This window comes from Pyxicephalus adspersus, chromosome 6, assembly GCF_032062135.1.
Source record: "Pyxicephalus adspersus chromosome 6, UCB_Pads_2.0, whole genome shotgun sequence".
Lineage (NCBI taxonomy): Eukaryota > Metazoa > Chordata > Amphibia > Anura > Pyxicephalidae > Pyxicephalus > Pyxicephalus adspersus.
In genome coordinates, this window is record NC_092863.1 from 26,491,321 (window position 1) to 26,514,624 (window position 23,304).

At 37.0% G+C, this 23,304-nt stretch overlaps 1 protein-coding gene across 3 annotated transcripts in view; it reads left to right on the forward strand.

Moving 5' to 3' along the window:
• The window catches only part of ERCC6L2 (ERCC excision repair 6 like 2), a 113,833-nt gene that overhangs the window by 9,928 nt on the left and 80,601 nt on the right, over positions 1–23,304 (forward strand). The gene's annotated exons all lie outside the window — the stretch shown is intronic.

Below are 23,304 nucleotides of genomic sequence, written 5' to 3' on the forward strand. Positions count from 1 at the left end.
TTAGTTTCACAATGCAGCAATTTGTTGTCTGTGTCTCCACCACATGGGTTGGGGGACACATGTTCAAGAGCATAAAATTTGATAACTTTGGGGTTGTGGTTGTGTTTCATACCCACATGGTAGCTGAGAGGTGTTGTGATCATGCCTGAGGTGATAGAATAAATAGAATGATAGAATCGTAGATCCTTTTCTTGAACTGTCTTTTCGTTTTGCCATTATAAAATGATCCGCATTCACAGATAATACGGTAAACTACAAATTGTGTTGTACAGTCTATGTAGGTATTGGGACAATGTACTTACCCATTTGGAAGTGTAAAGCATAATGATTCTTTTACCCAATCACATTTTGGCAGTTTGGCAGTAAGAAAGTTGATGCTCTGATTGAGGTACATGCCAATGTCTACTGCAAATTATGTGAACCGTCTCATGTTCTTGATGGGAATTTCGTGATTAGGGCAATGCCCTGTGGTTTGGGGTTAGGTTGTTCTGTATTGTCACCAAATAGGGGATCAGTTCTGGATTTGTTATATGGCCTTTGAAAGGATTTCATTAAGAGTTTCCTTGGGTATGCTCCTGCTAGATGTCTCGTTTGTAGTTCCTTGGCTTCAATTCTTAAATCTTTGTCACTCAAGCAGTTTCTAAGGAGTGTTAAATATTGGCTATATGGGATGCTCTTTTTCAGAGGTTAGGGAGGACCGCTGCTAGCGTGTAGTATGGTGTTGCCAGTGGTAGTTTTATGGTATAGGGTTGTGGAGATGGTGTTATCCTCATTAATGCACAGTAGAAGGTCCAAAAATGGTAGTACCTTGGTGTTGTACTCCATTGTGAATTTTAAGTTAAAAGTATTGGTTTGTAATTCTATGAAGAATTCCTGTAAAGTGTTTGGAGGGCCTGACCATATGAATACATTGTCTATATATCTTATAATATCTCTTATAATATCTAATATTATAATATTTATTAAGGGATTCCATGATGCTTCTCTCCCATTCACCGAAGTAGATGTTGGCGTAGGTCGCGGCACACTTGGACCACTCCTTGAACTTGAAGATATATCGTGTAAATGTAAAGAAATTTTTTTCTTGGATGAATCTGAGTAATGACAGAATGAAGGTGTTCGTAGATGGTTCTGTAGGACTTCTTGTTCCTAACAGATTCTCACCATCTCGATTCCTTTGTTGTGAGGAATGCTACTGTATAATGAATGCCTCAATGTCAATGACAACTAGTAAAGTGTTAGGGGGTACAGAGAAATTGTTAGTGAGTTTCAGCAGCTCAATAGTATATTTAAGATATGATGGCAAATGAATGACTAGAGGTCTAAGATAAGAATCAACTCATTTGCTGGCATTCATGGTCAGTGAGTTGACTCCGGAGACAATGGGTCTTCCATTAGGGTTTGTGGGGTTCTTGTGGATTTTCAGCAAGATGTAAAAAGTGTCTATCAAGGGACATTGGATCCAGAGATAATCCTTTGTTTTTTGATCGATAATGCTCTTGGAAAGAGTGTCTCAAAGGAGTGAATGAAATTGTAGTTGTCCACTATGTTTTTGTGGATAGGTAGGTACCAAGCTGTATTGTTTAGTATGGTTAAACAGATTGATTTGTAATGTTGTGTATTCAAAACTACCACATTGACTCCCTTGTCGGATGGTTTTATCACTGTCTGTGTTTTTCTTCAGCGATTGTACAGCACGAATTTGGTCTGTTGTGAAGTTAAGGGAACCAGAATAGGATGACAGTGTGGTATCCAGAATATCCTTAGTAACCAGATCTACAAACAGCTGAATGTTTGGAAATTGCGAGATCTGTGGGAAATAAGTGATATCCATAGGAGATTGTATCTGACACTTGTAGTGTTCCTGAGGGGTTTCCAAAATATCTGTTGAGACAGCTTCATTTTCGATTAAGAGTTCTAGCATATCCATCAAGATTCTGAAATCCTGCAAGCTATATTAAAAAAAATGCTCTTGGGTTCGGTGAGGTTTCAAGATTACATGTTTTATCATATATGCATTTAAACGCTGGATTCCTAGTGAATAGGTGTACATCCTTAATATTTTCAAACATACCCGTGGTATATGGAGGACAAAACGATAGGCCAAGTTTCAGGGTTTCTTCTTCTGTGTTAGTGAGTTTGTATGATGACAAATTGGTGATGTCTAGGTCCCCGGCTCTTTCTCCTGCCTGGGAAAATAATGGTCCATTGAACCTTTTCTTGGTAACGGAGAGGCTAGTTGTGTGTGTGTAGAACATCCAAGGATTTTTTGGTTGTGTTCTTGGAGGTATTAGTTGCCTCCAACATGTTTTTAGTTGGATCCTTGGGGATTGTTCCTAATGTAAAAAAGGAGGAACTCCCAATGTTAGTTGTTGTGTTTTCGATTGGAAATGTAAAACTTAGTGCAAGACTTTTTATTATCTTTATTATCACAAACACTTCTAAGCTTACAACACTGCTGAACATTAATTAACACTTCTAAACCATATCAATGTCTTGGTGATATATCATGGTTAAACACAAGTCAACATACCCAATTTACACTTTTATTTATTATTTTTTGATTGTCTGTTCCAATCGCCCAGATATATTTTATATACTCAGATTCTGACAACAAACATAAGTGCTGTACCATCCTTTAGCTCTCACCCAACCAAACATCTATGATTTTGTGATGGTATTCATACTGTATATCTAACCTATATGTGTATTGCCATCCTGTACTGGACCAGTTTTTTGATTGACATACCTTGTTATATTTTATTGTACAGTTGCTCTGACTTTCTCTACGCATCCCCTGATGAAGCCCCTTAGGCGAAATGCGTTGGGAGAAATTGAGCCTCTTTACATCTGTTGCAACGTTTAGTCAGACAACCTATTGTCTAGAAAGCAAGGCATACCCCCTATCAAGTTGACACCTAGGGATGCCTTCATTTTGAATGTACTTTTAACCTCTTGTGTCTTTGTTGTGAGTCACACAAATCATTCTGTGATTTATCTGTTTGATTCACTGTATGAATACAGTTAAGCTACTACATTTAAATTACTACATTTTGCATTTACTGATGTAACTACTATAGATTGCTTTAAGAAAAAGCTGGATGCTTTTCTAGAAGCACAGAATATAACTGGGTATTAAGGATTTAAAGATACAGTTGATCCAGGGAACATCCGATTGTCTCATGGAATCAGGAAGGAACTTTTTCCCCTGTTGAAGCAAATTGTACCAGGGTTTTTTTTGCCTTCCTCTGGACCAACTATGTTTTACCAGGTTTTATTCTTGTTATTTCACTAGTGGTTGAACTTGATGGACTTATGTCTTTTTTCAACCTAACCTACTATGTAACCATGTAAGTGTTAGCAATGTAATTGGTGCATTTTTGTGCACACATTGAAATCATAGTTTATATTAGGCTTTTGTCATTTTGTTTTTTGTTTACTTTATTCTGATTTGGCAGATTGGCACGTAAATTTAATTCAACATCTATTTGGTGTTTATTAGAAATAACTATGTATTAAATTTATTTTGGATCCTGGTGAGCGATCTTTTAAGCTGACTCTGTTCTGAACTGGGCTGCTTTACAAATTTGAATGCAGTGACAAGTGAAATGCAGCTAAGAAAATGTAGATAATATTCTTTTTTTTTTTAAATTTCCCTGGCCTGTTAAGTTTTTTTAACACCGTTCAGTCTTTTTTTGGGGGGTAAATGCCTGTCTACAGGGTTTTACAAACAATTGATGGATTAGTTTTTATGCAGCACATCATTTATTGTTTTATAGACGTAAGCACCTTTTCTCTTTACCATTGTTGTATTGGTTTGGCCTGGGGTGACCTATGCTGTTTTTTTTTTTTTACCCATTTTGTACTTCACAAAAGCCGTCCTGCTGATGAATGAGCTCTGCCACAGAACAGGTTGTATGCCAGTTTCCATGGCCTGTTTCTTCTGGTCAGCCAGTGTCTCTCTGTGTGCTTCCTTTGAAGCTGTGCCAGTATTTTTACAGGTCATTGCACATTGTCCCAGTGTTCTATTTAGTTTATTTCCCAGGCATATTTCTGATAGCATCTATCTTAGTGGCTGAGGATTCAGATGAACCTGGAAAAAATAATTGCCCTGCATGTAGGTTTTTATTTTTCAAAAGGCCTGTTTGCTTGGTAGTGCAGTTTGAGCCTTTTTTTTTTTTTAATTTTGAACGTGGCTAGAGATGTATTTTTTCATCTTCAGCCTTGCTTGAGGTACATCCTGCTGATGCCAGGATTAAATGTGCTAGTTCACCTGAGAAGCACAGTGTAGCAAAAGGATTGTCTTAATTGTTTCATAGATACTCTATATGTTTTATGTAAAGTAACTCAATCTCTAAAATCTCATATAAACTTTACATGTTCTTGTCTTTTTCATGGTCATTTTCAGTATTTGTAAACATGCAGCTTTCATTAATAATACTTGGTGATCCTAACATGAAGTTCTTTGTTCAGACACTTGCCAATAAAGGTAGACATTGTTCTGTAATAGTCTACAAATTTTGCTTCTGCATTGTCACTCAAACTTCTGATTGCAGAATAATATTATTTTTGTTTACAATTAGTTACATATAAGGGCACAATTACAATACAGACAGTAGGGCTTTAGCACAGACTTGCATTTCTACACAAGAACGCATGAATACTCACACAAATTAGCAGCATTAAATAAATTCCTTCGAAGATGTGGTTAGTTCAGTGCTGAGACCCCCAAAATGATGCTGGTTATGGTAAGTAACTGAAAGCATACTCATTTGCCCTGCCACACTTGCTTTCAAAATGCCTGGGATCTTAAGCTGACTTGAGTAAAAGCACTTTACATTTGTGAAGAGTTGGGGGCCTCCTGTCTTTGTGTTTGCTTTGTCTAGTGTGAATAAAAGATTTGTAAAATGTCATGATTTTCTATTATGTTCCTTTTTCAATAAGAAGCAGAACACGTACTGTCCTAACCCTCTATGATTTCCGTAAGGAAGAGGGCTGATTACCGTTTATAGGTGTTAGGCTAAGGTTTTTTTTTTTGTCGTCACTCTTTTGTCTATACAATTGCTTCTTTGGAATTGTAAAATTAGGTTCTATTCCTTTGATAAGAATACTTTAGTATGAATAGATTGGTAAACAAGGGTTGCAAATACTATTTTTTGTTAGATGAAAAATAGGACATTTGTATGATTTATCATATACATGTAGGCTATGGATCATTGGACAAGTAAACATTTACTTCTTTGCTTTACAATATTTAAAAAGCAGCTTTAGTAGTTAGGATAAATTTGTGTATTGTGTACATCCTGCTTCTAGAAGGCTTAAACTGATTCCTAAAAGCCGACCACACACGAATAGTGGATCCATCGGATTAACAATTCACCACATAGTGAATACACCTCACGCCACATAGTTACCTGATAAATTGTTGTTAAAGTTGTTGTTGTTTAAATACACCAAGATCTTTTCCCCAGTAACACCAACTCTCTATTTGAATGTCTAGAAGTATCGATAAACTAGGAAAGCAGTCCAGTAATCCTAGTCAATAATAATTACTTCACCGGGGTTGTAGAATGCTAACATATTCCTTTTAGCTTTACAATGCCAGCCTCATTGTAACCACTACGAACACCAACTACGTGTTTCATTTTTCCATTTCTGCACTTTAGATTATTCATTATGTAATAAGTGTCACTTTTACTGTATTAAGCACCCACTGGTAATTGGGGCAGGTAGGGGTAGTGTAGAGGGTATTAAGCAGGTCACCATCACCTGTTATAAAAGTGGGGTAAGAAGCATGATTGAGATCAGTATAGTGAGAAAAGTGTGATAGCTGAAATTAAGAGAAATATGGGGATAACTACTCCAAGGTATCCCAAGGATAACATAAAAAAAGATTTATTGAGACTAGAGGGCTGTGGAACAGAGAAAGGACGTGTGACGTGTTTCGCCCCCAGGCTTCCTCGGGATGGTTACGATCAGTATACTGTTGACAGAAGTAATAGCAAGGGAAAATCACAATACATAAATTGGTTGCAGTGAATAAAAAATTTTGTTTGTTAAAAAAATCTGAAAGAGATTAGGTGTGAAGTACAGGCTCTCATATTTAAGTTTACATATAAAGTACATATGTCAAGCAACACCTTTTAAAGGATGACTCTAAAACCAAGATAATGATAAGGTAAACTTTTTAACATCATTCAAACATAAATAAAACAACAATTTTATTTATGTTTGAATGATGTTAAATAGTTTACCTTCTCATTATCTTATCCCCTGAGGAAGCGAAACACATCAGGGTTTTGAGACACCTGCTAGTGACAACATTTGTGTGAAATTGTAAAAACGGTACCATTTTAGCAATTGTACTTTATCATGCTTACACTATATCTTGGATTGTATGTAGCTTAGTAGATCTATGTTAGAAATAGGACTACTGCAAGAGGGTGTGGCTTGAAAATGGCATCAGAAGACTGTGAGTAGCCTGCCAGCCTGCTTACAATCCAGCCAGCATACAGCTCAGCCTGTACACAGCCCAGCCTGCATACAATCCAGCCAGCATACAGCTCAGCCTGCATACAATCCAGCCAGCATACAGTTCAGCCTACACACAGCCCAGCCTAAACTCCTTTCTTTTTGAGCGGGGAAAATTGGTTCCAAAGCAAAGCAGAAAGGAGCCTAAGAAAAATCTTGCAGTGGGCACAATTAGATAATTTTTTGCATCAGAAGGGGAGTCTTTGGTGTTAAACGGAACATAGTGTGCTTCTGCAGCAATGAGCAAGAGTTTACATAAGAGCAGGAAGCAGGAGAGGAGGAAATGGGTTTACTAAGGTAGCAGAGAAGGATGGAGTCTGCAATTACCCCCCAGCTCTTTAGAGAACTATGTACTCCGTTCTAAAGATGATTTATCCTCCATGTTTGCTGACATGAAAAGTTATTTCAAAGGGGATACTCTATGTTTTGATTCAACACATACCCTGATAAGGGTGGAGGAGGCAGAAGATAGATCGGATGTACATGAAAAAGTTATGAGAGCTTCTAGAAATGAAGAAAGTCAGCAAAAATGTATCACAGCTTATCATACAAATTAGAGGATGTGGAAAATAGAGAGAGGAGAAATAACCTGAAAGTCAGGGGTTTCCCTGAGACTATTGGGCCTGATAAACTAGAATCTACCATAAGGACCCTATTTATTCAGATTTTGGGATTCCCACCCACAGCTCCACTTCGCTTTGACAGAATATACAGAGTCTCTAAAGCAACAGCTGCTCCAACTGATTTCTATAGAGACATCATTTGTAACCTGCACTTCTTTTCGGATAAAGCTGCAATTCAAGCAAAGCTAAAGGCATTTCCTAGTTATGATTTTGGGGTTACCCATTTCTATCTTTCCTGATCTTACAAAAGCTACCCGGGATAGGTGCAGGGCCTTGCGCCCACTTTTGGAGTCATTGAGAGGTGCAGCTATTCAGTATTGTTGGGGCTTTCCTGCATGTTTGATAGCTAAGATGGATAGACGCTCTCATTTATTACGTTTTCCAGAAGAGTTGGAGACTTTTTGTGCCGGTTTGGGCCGGCATAGACCATCTTGCCTCGCATTTGTTACATCAAGTGGCCTGGCAAGGAAACCATCGCAAGTGGGCACAATAAAATAGAGAGACTATAATTTTATTAAACAGGAGAATGAGTATTTATACTTAAGAAAATGCTATATTATTGTTTCTAGGATGTTTGGGCTGTTTTTTTTTAACTGGAGAGTATAATGATGTGCTGGGGAAGGAGTAAGTAGGAGCCCAGGTGCTGATTGTATATTTGCCAATTAATATAGGGGTTACAACTTGGCAAAATGCTCAATCATGATCTCCCTAGTTGAATTGTTAGGGGCACATAGGGGGCCCCTTTGGACAAATGAAGGTTTTAAAATAAGGAAACAACATGAATTTAATATGGGAACCTGTTCTTTAATTAAGTTAAATTGTTTTGTTATGTGTTGTTTGTCTACATGTTTGTCTATCATGAGGAATGTCATTTGTATAAGGTTATCTGCAATGAAGGGTTAAAAGATTTATCCTTTTTGATTTTTGACTATGTCTTGGGGCCAGACAAGGTTGGTTACATATAATGTGAAGGGCTTGCATTCAGCCAGTAAAAGGCACCAGATTCTGAAAGAGCTACAGTCTGCAAGGGGATATACATTTTTTTTATAGAAGAAGAAATGCATCTTGCCTATTTTTCAAAAGGTCGGGTTATTTTCAAGAAACTCTCCTCAATGGTTTTATGGTTTTTCTTTATCTAATAGATCAAGGGGAGTTGTTATAGGTTTCCATAGGGGTACTCAATTTAATCCAGTTGACTCATTAACTGACCCCAATGGTAGATTTTTGTTTTTAAAGGGAAAGTTTTTTGAGCAGGCTTGTACACTAGCTAATATTTACTGTCCTAATAAACATCAAATACAATTTTTGTTGATGACTTTGCGTAGCTTGAGAAGGTTCCAGGAAGGGCTATTGATATTAGCAGGTGATTTTAATATGGTGTTGGAACCCCTCTTTAATGTCTCATCAGGAAAATCGATCCTTCCATTTAAACAAATTTGCAGATTAAAAAAAATTATTATTTGATATGCAACTGAAGGATGTTTGGAGGATAAATCATCCGACTGTAAAAGATTATACCTTTTATTCCCCGGTACATGATACATATTCACATATTGATATGATTTTTTTATAGAGCACTTCTACTTGGAAAAATGTGTTAATGCAGAAATTTGTCCACGTACAATCTCTGACCTTGCAGCAGTAAAAATCTTGATGTGTTTGGGGCCCCCAGCAATTCCAACCTATAGATGTCGCCTTAATGAAGCCTTATTGAGAGAAAATGATATTGATACAGATATTTCTAATAAATTGAATCATGTTTTTAGAAAGAATGTTACAGATCATATTGCCCCAGCTTACATATGGGAAGCACATAAGGCTACTATTAGGGGTAAATTAATTGCACATGGGGCATGTTAGCAAAAGGAAAGTAATCATAGAATAAAGGCATTGTTAGATCAGATTGCAAAGTTGGAAGCTGTGCATAAACAATCGCAATGGAAGTCACGGGCCATGCAGTTGACACAATTGTGAACACAATTAAAGCAAATATTAGATGTAAAAGCTAGATATGCTATGAGTCCCCTGAAACAGAGGCTACTAGGAAAGAAAAGATAGTAATGTATCTTAAAAAAGCGAATTTACCTAAAATAACATCCAAAAAATTGCATGATTTAAAAAGTGACATTAATGAGAGTGAATTGATAGCAGCCATTAGTTTAACTCTGACTGGTAAGATGCCCGGACCTGATAGCTTCTCGTTGAAATATTATAAACAATACAAAGATATACTTCTCCCCCATCTATGTAGATATATTAATGAACTATCCAGGAAGGGGGTTATGTGTGAGGACACGTTGAGGGCACATATCACAGTCTGTGCTAGTTACCGCCCCCTTCCTTACTCAATGTAGATGTGAGATTATTCACAAAGGTATTACCCATGAGAATCCAGGCTCTTATTCCCCTATTGGTTTATAAAGATCAGGCAGGATTTGTCCCAGAGAGAGAAGCAAAAGAGATAATTTTACAAGGGTTTTATCTATTTTGCATTATGTGCGGAGATGCAGCCAGCCCACGCTTTTTCTCTCCACAGATGCAGAGAAAGCATTTGAACGGGTGGACTGGCTGTCCCTATTTTTGACTTTGAAACATATGGGCCTTGGACCTAAGATGTATAAGTGGATAATGGCTTTGTACACTTGCCCTACTGCAAGTGTCTGTGTAAATGGCATATTGTCGATACCCTTTAAATTTTATAATGGGACCAGACAAGGTTGCCTATTGTCGCCAATACTTTACGTTACATCCTTGGAACCTTTCTTGAATACAATTTGTCAGAATAATAATATACAGGGTGTTAAGATAGGTAAAACGGAGCACAAATTAGCTGAATATGCTGACGATATTCTGTTTGTTATTCAGAAACCTGACATATCTTCCTAATTTACTGTCAGATTTCTCTGAATTTGGTTATTTGACTAACTTTAAAAATAATTTAACCAAATCAGAGATTCTTAATGTGAATATATTAAGTTAAAAAGAACAAAAAATGAAAAATAATTTCGCATTTACTTGGCGTCAGAAATCATTAACATATTTGGGCATTGAGATTACATCTTCGCTGGCGAGATGAACTACCTGCCTTTGTTAAATTAAGTTAAAGTAAATATCCAACGATGGAAACAACTATGGTTATCTTGGATAGAGAGAGGTAACGTTGTAAAAATGAATATTTTACCTAGGGTACTATTCTACTTTCAAATGTTACCTATTCAGTTACCCCCAGCATTTTGTAAATGTTTAAATAGATTAGTATCAGCATTTATATGGTATATCCATATAGACCCCGGATCTCTTTAAAAACACTTTTGCACCCTAAAATTGAAGGAGGTCCTGGACTTCCAATTTTTAAACAATACTATCATGCCTCACCTTTAAATAGAGTCCTTAATTAGAAGTATGATTCACTATCTAAGGGGTGGGTGACGCTTGAGATGGAGCTTTGTTCAGCTAATCTAATTAAGGTTATTTGGGTTCCAAACAATACAGAGCTTTAGGAAAGGATACATTGCTCCTTACTCCATCCACACTGAGATGCTGGGATGCTTTACATAGACAACACAGGTGGTTATATAAATCATCTTTACTTACAATTACTGGACATCAATATTTTATACCAGGACTTCAAAAAAGTTTTTTGGGACAGACAGTGGATAGGGAGTTGTTGTTGCATCAGGTGGTTTCGGATGATTCAGTTTGCTAGTTTCTTTAGATAAATATAGACAGATACACCAGTGGCAGTATATACAACTCTGCCACTTTGTGAGGTCACTACCACACCCTCTACGTTCTGAGAGAGCTCCCACTCCATTGGAAGCTATGTTTAGGGGAGACAACAGACCGCCTCAAACTCTATCAAAATTATACAAATTTTTAATCGGCTATGCCAGCCCAGAATTTCCTGATTATTTAGGGAAATGGGAGAATGAATTTATTAGTGTACTCTTGGATGCTCAGAAGAGGATCCTGAGCACGACCTATAAAACGTCAGTATGTGCAAGGGTACAGGATGGGAATTTCAAGTTATCTAGATGGTATTATGTACCTGTAGTTCTACATCAGATGTCCCCGCAAGAATCTCTATTATGTTGGAGAGGATGTGGGATGAGAGGTACATTTTCACATGTGTGGTGGTCCTGTCCACAATTGTAGAGCGTTACTGGGGGAAAGTGCTCTATTTGATTGAGATAATAACAGGGTGTAATGTGGAGGCTACACCCTGGAATGTACTCTTTAATTGTTTTCAAATGCAGTGGAGTAGTAATGAACGTTCTTTGATGTCCTTCCTTCTTAATGTAGCTAAGACTCCTGAAGTGTTGGAAGGACCCAAAGGAACCTTGATTAAAGAGTTGGTTACGTGGTGTGGAAGAAATATGTAAACTAGAGGAAGGCTACCATGAATATTGAGGTACATCCCCAATACTCACTGCCTTCTGGGCCCCCTGGATAAGGTTTAAAGACAATGTGCAATATTTTGACATTCTAAATCAAGAAGAGATTATTTGAGAGGCCTGAGTATTTTGGATCTTTTATGTTTAATGAGTTAGAGAATAGATTTGAGATATATAGATACAAATATATTGACATTTCCTCATGTGTTTGAATATATGTTTGGTATATTTTATCATCACTTTTTCACTTATAATATTTTTGATTGTAACATTTTGTGCACTAGTATATACAGGAACGTGGAATTAATAGCGACCTGTCTAATAAGAAAATGTATTAATAGGATGATATGGAAGATTTCTTCCTTGGCTTCACCATTTAAAAGAGTGGGTAACACTGTACACGAAATGAATTGTAAATTTGAACACTATTCTTATGATATTCTCACTATATGTTTACTACACTGTGAGTTTTGTTTTATGGAGTATAATATTTGTTGGTTGTATATGAAAATAATTAAAACAATAAAAATATTAATAATAGAAAAAAAAAAAGAAATAGGACTACTTAGAACACTATTAAAACTTTTGCACTTCACATCTGCCTATAAAAGCCTGTCTTTTCCCTTACCCCTTCCCTAAAAATACTGAAATACTTAAATACCAGGCTAGGCACTAAACTCATATTTATATGAGATAGAAGACCCCTCCTGTAATCCTCTTCTAGTTCCAATTCTTGCCATTCAATTGTAATCCCTTTTCGTCACTTAGTCACTTTTATCCTAGAGGGAGCAGCTAGACTGAGGTTGTTAATTTCATTAGGACACCTCTTGGAGATCATCTTCCAGCTATCTAAATGTTGTAACTTGATCTTGGTGCATTCATTTTTAAGGCATATACACATATGCATACTTTTCCCTTGCAGGCATTGAGATGTAATTGTGTGTACACAAATGAAATTTTAATAATAATCATCAGTATAGCGGCTAAAAACAGATGTTGGAGTGCACCTGAAATAAAAAATTACGATTTACCGGAAACATATACATTTGGTAATTGTTAATTGTACCTAAGCAGTACCCTGAACAAGAGCAGTGCATTTAAATATTCAATTGATTATTTAAATTAATTAAAGTCTTTAGTGCTTGATTTTGTTGGGTAACTTCTACAATTTTATGTTACATTATACTCCTTCATTTATAGTTAGATTTGTTGCAGTTGTTGTTCTGATACTTTTTAGTTTAGATGCAACACTGCTTACTAATTTATATCTTGCTGTATATATACTAATTAGCACTTTTTAATATGTCATCACACAGTAGTATGAATGTATAAAAAAGATGCAATCAACCATTTTTGATTTGCTTTAAATTTTATTCTAGTTTTGCTTTAGATAAATCCAATATTTTAATAAAGGATTGTTGGCAAATATGTTAGAATACATGTATCAAACAGCATTTAGTGATTTTACTTGTGTGTGTATGTCTAAATAAATTTTAATGTTTATAAATACATATGCATTTTAATTTTTACTATTTAAACTGGACTGGTTTATGGGGGGGGGGTTAATCAAGGAAGTTTGATTGTCTAGTATGAGTTCATGTGACTTAATGTAATCTTCATTCTTGTTATTGGACAGGCAGAATCGAAACCAACATTGTTGCAGTTGCTACCACAACAGCACTAGCCACCAGTATAATCTCCCCCATAATCATAAATCGACGCGAACACCTAGGCGCATATTTAGCACGCATTCATACGTGTACAGTTTTGCGCAATTTAAAAACAAAGCTAACCCCAAAACCTGAAAATTACATATGCATGTACAATCCTCCATATATATCATGAGTCTAATTCATGTATATGTGTTGTGCATGTTTTGGTGTGCTATTATATGTTTTTAATTTTTATATTAAAGAATTTGCAAAGTTACTGGTGTTGTTGAATTTTACAACACATAATATAATGTGTGTGTGTGTGTGTGTGTGTGTGTTATATATATATATATATATATATATATATATATAATATATAGAGCCTTCAACGTCCCTCAACTTTTCTTTTTCTATTATTTGTTCATTTCAGGATGTGGCAGGTGTAGTCTTGTTGAATTAAATGTGGGAGTCTCCAGGTTTGTTTCTTTAAAGCCCCGTGTTACACATCTAGTGGAGTGATTGGGTTAATATTACAAAAAACTATTTGAGCCAGGAGTTTGCACATGTTCATTTGTTTTTAATATTTAAAGTGAACTTTAAGCTGCAAAAGGATCATTTTCAAGTGGAAAAAAGTAAAAAAAAATACATGTACATGCTGTTATGCAAGGTAAACCATATATATTTTTAATGTAAAGTATACTCAGTATATATGTAAATAAATATATGTTTTTTTTTTTTACATTTTTATTGTTGGTAGATCATTTTGATAGTAGCTTGCAAGCCAAAAAAAGTGGGCACTCCTGTACTAAGGGGTTCAGCTGTGTATTGTATGCAAAATGTATTGTTGAATGATGTACAATCACATTTAGTTAATTTAGTAATAAGAGGACATATCTTTCATACCCAAGTATGTTACTTTAAAGGTTACATGGTAGCCTGGAAGAGATGACCAGAAAGGAATGTAGGAATTGTGTCAACTCTTCCAAGCTTCAAAACAGGTTGGTGTAGGATAAGAGCATGTGAGATATTTTACTGTTCAAACAACTATTGTGTAAAAACTTTTTTTTTTAAATTTTTAAATTTTTTTGGATATTTTTGTTTTGTAAAGGAGAACCAAGGATGTGAAAGAAACCCGACGGGGATGTTTTTAAATGTGTGACTTTGTGTTTTGTTTTTGTTTGAAATCAATTAACAAAAAGAAAAAGACAACAAAATCTTGCTTAGATTTTTTTTTAATTCTGCCTCCTACCGAATTTTTTAGAACAAAATTAATATATAAATATTAATATACAAACTTTAAAATATAAAAACATTTTAAAAACATATGTACATCTTTTTGAACAGTTTTTGAACAATTTTTTTTTGGGGGGTTTAAAACCTGTAGCACCTGGGAATACCCCGTGGAGGGGCCATCCTCAGCTGACGCTCCATGGCAGACATCCTCCTGTGAAGCCAATACAGGCTATCCCCTCTACTTCCTGGTGTGTAAAGAAAAAACAAAGAATATATTAACCAGAAGGGTTTGTGAAAAACATTTAGGAAAAGTACTGTTCTTGTAAAAACCAAAGAATCAAACTAGAAACTTACCAGGAGGATGTCTGCGATGTCGCCGGGGTGGGGATGGAACCTCCTCAGGGCTGGCTGCCTCCATTGATCTTGAATTGGCTGTTTATGTGGAAGGAGACCAAAAAAATTAGAGAGGCGAGTACTGAGCGAATGTAATAGTATCATATGTAGCTAATTCCTAAATTGCACATCGCTGAAGAAAGCAAGTTATAACTCATCAGTTATGACTGTTTTTCTGTTTAGACCGAGTAAAAAAAGAAAGAAAGCTGATTCCTGGGGCCAAGCTAGTTATGACAATGGAACTAAAGTGATGCAGTTTGTTCTCAATGAAGGTTGTGGGTTTTCACAAGGGAGAAACTAGTCCCTTGGCTAGTGGCTAGCCATACACTCATAATGATACTTATTGACGCTAGGCCTAACAAACTATATCCTAGTTTATATTCATGGTCCTAAAGGAATTTTCAAAATATAGAAAATATAGAAATACTAACATTCAGATGAGGAACTTGTGTCCTCTGAAGTAGGTGGTGGCAAGGCCGCTCCAATACCTGTAAATGGAAAAAAAAAAAACACCATAAGTAAAAGTGAGTGGGCCGGACTAAAGTAGATGTTTGTAAGTTTAGTCAAGGATATCAGCTTAATGCTTTCTAACTGATACTTTTGGCCTATGTCCAAAAATTGGGCTTAATCATTTTCCAGTTAGGTACAACTGAACAACTCATGACTAGTCAAGAACCTAGAAAGGACCTTCATTTGATGCAGGATTATTGACTGGAAGCTACATGAAATCATGGTGGATCTTTGGATTTGTAAGTAAAATTGGTGAAAGTATTGTGTGAATGTGTTTTCGAAAAACATTTTGAGCAAAAGATGATTCGAAGGTTAGCTTACAGGCAGTGTCCTCAGCCTCCGCCGCCTCCTCTCCCTCGTCTTCAGATGCAGGCTCCTTCTCCGCGGGGTGCTCCTTCTCCATGGGGTGCTCCTTCTCCGTGGGGTGCTCCTCCTCTGTGGGGGGCTCCTCCTCCAAGGTGAGCCCCTCCGCAGTGGGCTCCTCCTTTGAAACGGGCTCCTCCTCTGAGGCAGATGACCCCTCCACAGCGGATGACCCCTCCTTTTTGTCCTGTGGGAAAGCCAACCGCCTGGATGGGTGCTCCACAATCAGCAGCCGGCGTGATGGAGAGTTGGCTGTAATACAAAAACAAAAAAAACACACAAACATCCAAAATGAAAAAGGGTAATAAAATCTAGGAAGTGATAAACAGTTCTAAGGGCAGTCAATACTACTTTCCACAACCCAATAACATTCTAAAATACCGCACACCTTAACAAGAGGAGAAGACAAATTGCAATACTTACTAGACAGGATGTGGTCCCCCACTTTGCAGGGGGAAATCCGGTCTCCTCTGCTTCAGGTCACTCTAAACATGCTGGATTTGGCTCACTGTTGGCAGCCTACCTGCAGGGGTCCATAGCCTGTATGCCAGCCTCTCCACAATCCGGCGCTTGGCATAAATGGACCACTGCTGATCATACCGCCGCATGAGCATTGTCTAACAAAAAAGATACAAACAAACACGTCTTAAACACCCTAAAATTTAGATGACTGATTGACCTATTGATTGATTTTCTGGTGCAAATTGACATCGTTTGTTTGCAATTGTGAACTGTTACTAATGTGTACAGATTTGTATGTGTATACTATTACTAAGATTCTTCAGAATTCCACCACACAAAGCTAAATAATAGCATTTTTGGTTGAGTGAAGCATAAGTGCTAGACATACATACAATCTAGGTGAAAAATATAAGCACAGTTGCATTATGTCCGAAAATGCAGCACATGTATTTATTTGGTTGCCACAGGCAAAACAACAAAAAAGGGGAGAAATACAAAACACACTAGCTATGTGAGATGGCTGAATTATGTGCCTTCCAAAAAATCTGTATTGCGGTTTCATCTATCCAGAAGACATTCTCCCAGAAGGCTTCCACTGTCCTCCGGACAAAGATAATTTTTAGGATGATGTGATAGCTAGAAGGCTAATTAGTGCTCTTCAAATGATCTACCTAGGATTGAGCTTAGTGGGGTAGAATCATGAAGTTGTTTTGTAATTATATATATATATACACACACACACGTGTAAATATGTGTATGTACATAGTTGTCAAGAGCCAACTTTAGGTGGGTGGAGCGCACGGCTGCCATGCCTCCTCTTCTCGTCTCTCATCCGCAGCTCTAATCAATTGAAAGCACAATAGAGAGGCTGCTCCATTCTCAGCGGTCATCCATGCAGAGGATTCCAGCTGCTGATAAAAGCTGGGCAGTTAGAACTGCACAGCTAGAAAAAAATAAGGACACAGGCTGTCCCTCCCCCATTCTTTAGCTGTGCTGTGGCTTCTATCTAAAAAAATACTTGGGGAAATATATACACTCTGTGGGCATGTGTAATGACATCATCGGCACAGTGTGATAGCTGTGTGTGGGAATGCTGCATGTCATATTCTGCAGCCTTACAACTCTGTGTACAACCCTCATAGATAATAGTCCCAAAATATCTCCAAAATCTCAGCCCACCAGATTTCAAGCATTTAACGATATGGGGATCCCAATTGAAAACGCTATTGAAAATCCTACATTGAGAATGCATTTTTCAAAGCAAGTGTGCCTAGGAGTCCTTAATTGAAAAAGTGGACCCCCGGGCCCACTTACATAGCAAGTAGCAAGTGTTCCCCATTGAACCTTCATCTTCTGGTTTATGCACCTCATTATTCCAAATAAATTGGGGTTCCTTGAAATGTAGGTATAAATTTAGGGGTAACACACTAATTCTCTTTGCTAGGTAAGTGGCCGGGGGGGGGGGGGGGCATAAATGAGCCTTTTCGCTTTTGGCCTCCTAGATGCAATATGGCCACAAACACAATACAATAGCATTATTATTGACTTCAGAATTGCAAAATGGACATTGAAACATTCAAAGTTTCAAAAACAAAAGCAGCTGTTGTGCTAAAGGGTAAGCAAAGTATCAAATGCAGCAACATAGATTAATTAGGATAACACACAAAACAGCCCCTCCAAGAAAAAAAAAAACAAAGGGAAGAAGCAAGTTAGACAACACCCTTATATATGTTTAAATTTAGGCTTGCGCAGTCTGTCAAAATTGTTTGTTTTTTTTTTTTTTTTTAGTTGGACATTCCATATTCATTTATTGACACGATCCTTTAGATTTGTACACCAGTAAACAGATATTCAATTAAATATAAAAATCAAATAAAGTTGAGGAGGATTTATTGTTAAAGTATTTTCTGTATGTATATAGTCATTGTAGTATATTGTAGTTAATTACAAATATATATATATATATATATATATATATATATATATATATATATATATACTGTAGGCAACCAGGAGGAAAGGTACTAGAGAGTAGAGATATTTGCACAGCATTCCTATCCTGTGGGAAGTAGCAGGTGAAAGACTCTCACCTGGGAGATAATTGATGAGGAAGCACTGAGGGTGGAGAGATAACATAGAGCCAGGAGTTCAGGCAGTGGCTGTGCTGGAGACACAGACAGGTGCTCTGTTTGAGAGCTGTGCTGGAGACACAGACAGGTGCTCTGTGTGAGGGAGCTCTTCTTGGAGATACAGACAAGGTGGTCTGTGTGAGGAAGAGGAAAAGACCCTAATGGAGAGGGCTTGAGAGCATTCAGCTCCACAGTGTTCCTGAGAAAGAGAGAGAGAGAATCAAGATTCTACAGACAAGGTGACTCTAGTTTTTCTGCCTATTTGAAAATGGACTGTTATAGACACAGGACAGCTGAAGATAATTGCTTGTGTGTTTGATTGTTAACCGGCTGACGTTAAGCCTTCCTCTTGGGACAATTTTGTTGTTGTTTTTTCAATAAAACCCTGATATGGCATCCAGTCCTGCTAGTTGCCTATCATTTGTCAAGCTAATTCCCACAATATATATACACACAAATATCTATAGAAGCAAACAAGCCTGCGCTTACGATCAGGCATCGTAAGCATTTAGACAGGTGTCTATGTAGAGGAGCTGAACTCAGTTAACTTTTGCCTAACCGAAAATAATAAGTCATTTTAAAATATGCTGATTTCTTAGCTTATATTGATGTTTTAAACATTTGAACACCACACACGTTTTTTTTAGGACTAGGTGAAAGATGTGTGCCATTGGAAAGAATGAGCTTTTAGGGGAACAGTGACTTTTAATGCAAGCTCGCCAGTGTCAAACTGCCGGGGATGCGCGTCTCCAGCGGTGGCAAAATCATTTTGGTTGATAAATCGATAGGTCAAATTGCATTATGGTTTAGTAAGTAAGTATTTTTTGAATGAAATATTTGTTGGGCAATTTTTTTACTATTTTGGCTTTATATAGAAGTGTGGGTTTACGTGTGTTTTGTTTGTTCTTTTTAATTTTTTTGTCATGAAAATTTAGTGGTGTGTTTTTTTTGGTTATTTTTTTTTATATTTTAATGTGACCTTTTAGCAAATGTTTCTTTTGAATACAGTTGTATGTAAACTGTTGTCGTTTGTTTTTTGGGGGTTTGTTTTTATGCGATTTCATTTCCAATTTCCCAGGACATACAGTTTAAAAAGTCAATTGTGATTGTTTTTAGGCTGTTCATTTCTCTGAATTATTTGAAAGGCTAAAAACAGCACAATTGTCTTGTTAAAACTTAGTTGTGTATGTAGCGCATAATTGTGCACCAAGGCGGACCCGCCATATGTGCGTGAACTGTGTATTATCAGTTGAAAAATGCCGCACTTTTGCACTGTCCTCATTCAGGTAAGTTTTTATTTTTTTGTGTATATTGCTTGTTTTGCTTCATGTGAACTCATGCATGCATGTATAGAGAATAGTGCACATGAAGCAAAACATATATGTATGCATTTAGATGTATGTACATATACATAGAAAAGAGCAATTATAGGAAGAAATAGGCAAGGAGGGCTTTTTGGACCATATTGCTTCACATGCTTCAAATTGAAAAGATTGCCTATTTGTTCCTATGATTTCTGATGACATGGGCTTGGCTACAAGCAACATTCATGGATGATATTGCTTCTGGTTAACAAAGGAATCCACCTTATGTGCTTCCACTACCAAGCTGAGGTGAGTAAGTCAATGAATATAGTGGGCAAAGGTCTAAAATGTCATTCAAACCTGCAGAAACACCCCGAAGGAATGGAAAAGCATGAAATATTTGACCTTATTGTGAGCTTGGCAATCATTGTGGTTTGATGTTGTGTTTTGCAACCTGGACCTCCTTCCATTACCATAAGGTGTGCTTGTATACAATAGTGCTAAGATGAGGCAGCACAGCAAAATGACAACAAACCTATAACAGTACTAAAAATGAACAGATGAGTTGTGTGGCAGCAAATTAACATGAGTGAAAATATGTAAAAATAGGACAAAGGCAACGAGGGGGGTCAAGTAGCAGTTTTGAAGCGGAAATCATGCAGACATTTACTCAATACTTGTGGAAAAAATGACAAAACATTGCTGAAGACTTGCTAAACAACAGAAACTGGCATTACAAACCAAGCACAAAAACATTGCAGCAACATATGAAACTAACAATCCTGAGGATTACAAAAAATCACATCAATGCATACCATCCAATCAAACTTACTTATTTAACCCCCCCCCCCCACACACACACACACACAAACCAGTACAGTTAAAATGAAAATGCATATGTATTTGTATACATTTAAATGTATTTTGACATACACACACAAGTGAAATCACTAAATGTTCCTTAATACATGCATTATAACATGTTTGCCTATAATCCTTTACTAAAAAATTTGATTTCTCCAAGCCAAACCAGGTCACAAATGTTTGTTCACATATTTTTTTTACAGTCATACACAGTCATACTATTGTGTGAAGACATATTAGAATGTGTTACTTAGTATATATCCAGCTTGATAGAAATTAGTTTGCAGTGTTGCAACCAAAAGAAAAAGTATCAAAACAACAAGTGCAACAAATGTGACTATAAATGAAGCAAGTTTGTGAACGAGTAGAATGTAACATAAAAAAGTAGCAGTTACACAAAAATCATCAAGCATTAAAGATTCAAACTGACCTGTAAAATGGACTGGAGCTGCGCTCAGAACAGGGCGCAGGTGTGCGCTAATCAATTGCTATCACCTCACCATTAAAATCTCCTTCTGAATTGCGCAGCTGAAAATTAATCCCTTAATTGGCGTGTTCGAGATCTTTGCTCATTTTTGTAGGAAACCGGTAGGGAAGTTTACTAGAACTCGGGCCCGACTCGCGGTAATAGAACTTGCCGATCGGCGGGTAAGTATGCGTGTCGAGTGTACGCGCATTTTATTGATAAATCAGGCCCTCTGTCTTATCATTTAAAGAAAAAGCAGCTATGGACATACAATAATGTTTGTTAAAAACATCAGTGCATAACTGCAGGGATGTAAGTTATGATCGGATTCCTAAATCCACTCTGGTTGAATTTACTGAACAACTGTTGGTTTTGTAATGAGAGCCTCCAGAGCAGTAGTTGTCTTTGTTTGGAACCCTAAGATTTTAGTTAAGCACTACTGAACTTTATTAATACCACCAATTTTAAGGCTTTAGCTTTAGGCTCACTTCAATGCCCTTGTTCTTGCATTATGTGTTGAGAATACGATTTTGTAAATTAAAAAAGAAAACTGCTGACATAATTCTATTTGTATCTTAGTGCCCTTATCATGCCACACATCTCACCTTTTCAATTTTTGTTTTGATAACCGGTCCCAGAAGCCGTAGACCACCCTTCAATGTTATAAATTTGTAGCTTACACAGTTTAACCTACACTATGTTTAGAGTAATACATGAAAATCCAGCAGGGTTCATACTATGCTCTATAATTCTAATGTGTCCTTCTATGGTTTAATTTTCACAATTCAGTTCCGTAATCCTTTTCTTCCACTGATACACAGTTAGGTCCATAAATATTTATGGGCAGCACGGTGGCTCAGGGGTTAGCACTCCAGCCTTTGCAGCGCTAGGTCCCAGGTTCGATCCCCAGCCAGGACATTATCTGCATGGAGTTTGCAGGTTCTCCCCGTGTCTGCGTGGGTTTCCTCCGGGTACTCCGGTTTAAAAAAAAATAGGATCACTTTTTGCATCAAAAAATGACAGAATTAGAACGCTAGGGGGGTTAATAAACTCCTGGGTTGCTTTGGCTGTATGTTTTGAGTCATTGTCCATCTGTAATATGTAATACCTCCCAATCAATTTGACTGCATTTAGCTGGATTTGAGCAGACAGTATGTCTCTGAACACCTCAGAATTCATTTGGCTGCTTCTGTCTTGTGTCACATCATCAATAAATACTAGTGTCCCAGTGCCACTGGCAGCCATGCATGCCCAAGCCATCACACTGCCTCTGCAATGTTTTACAGGTGATGTGGCATGCTTTGGATCATGAGCTGTTCCATGCCTTCTTCATGTTTTTTTTTGCCATCATTCTGGTAAAGGTTGATCTTCGTTTCATCTGTCTAAAGAATGTTTTTCCAGAACTGTGCTAGCTTTTTTAGATGTTTTTGAGCAAAGTCCAATTTAGCCTTTCCATTCTTGGGGCTTAAGAATGGCTTGCACCTTGCAGTGCACCCTCTGTATTTACTTTCATGCAGTCTTCTCTTTATGGTAGACTTGGATACCAATATGCCTACTTCCTGGAAAGTGGTTGTTCACTTGGTTGGCTGTTGTGAAGGGGTTTCTCTTCACCATGGAAATGATTCTGAGATCATCCACCACTGTTGTCTTCCGAGGACGTCCAGGTCTTTTGTCGTCGCTGATTTCACCAGTCCTTTTTTTCTTTCTCATAATGTACCAAACTGTAGATTTTGCCACAGGTTAAGGATGGCTTGTTTCACCTGCATGGAGAGCTAATTTGACCGCAAGTTGTCTGAAAATATCTTCCAAATACAAGCACCTCAAATCAACTCCAGGCCTTTTATTTGTTTAATTCATAATGACATAACAAAGGCATTGCCCACACCAGCCCATGAAATAGCCTTTGAGTTAATTGTCCAATTACTTTTGAACCCCTGAAATGAAGTGATTGTGTAAAAAAAAAAAAGGCTTTTGTTCCTCACATTTTTATGCAATCTTTTTGTTCAACCCACTGAATTAAAGCTGAAAGTCTGCATTTCAACTGCATCTGAGTTGTTTCATTTAAAATTAATTGTGGTAATGTACAGAACCAAAATTAGAAAAAAAAAGTTGTCTCTGTCCAAATATTTATGGACCTTACTGTATACAGAGTATCCTGTTTGGTTTAGTCTGTTACTTCTAAGTGTTAATCCTTTTAAACACTCAAGCTATTTTTAATGAAATACATTAAATCACTTATGTTCTTTCTAACTCTCCAAATAAATAACATTTTCCATCAGCATATGTTGTAATTTAGAAGCTGCGTTGCCATTTTCATGCCATAATTAAACATCTTTTCTTGTATGTTCCTTCTGAAATGTATGTCCATATACTATAGAGT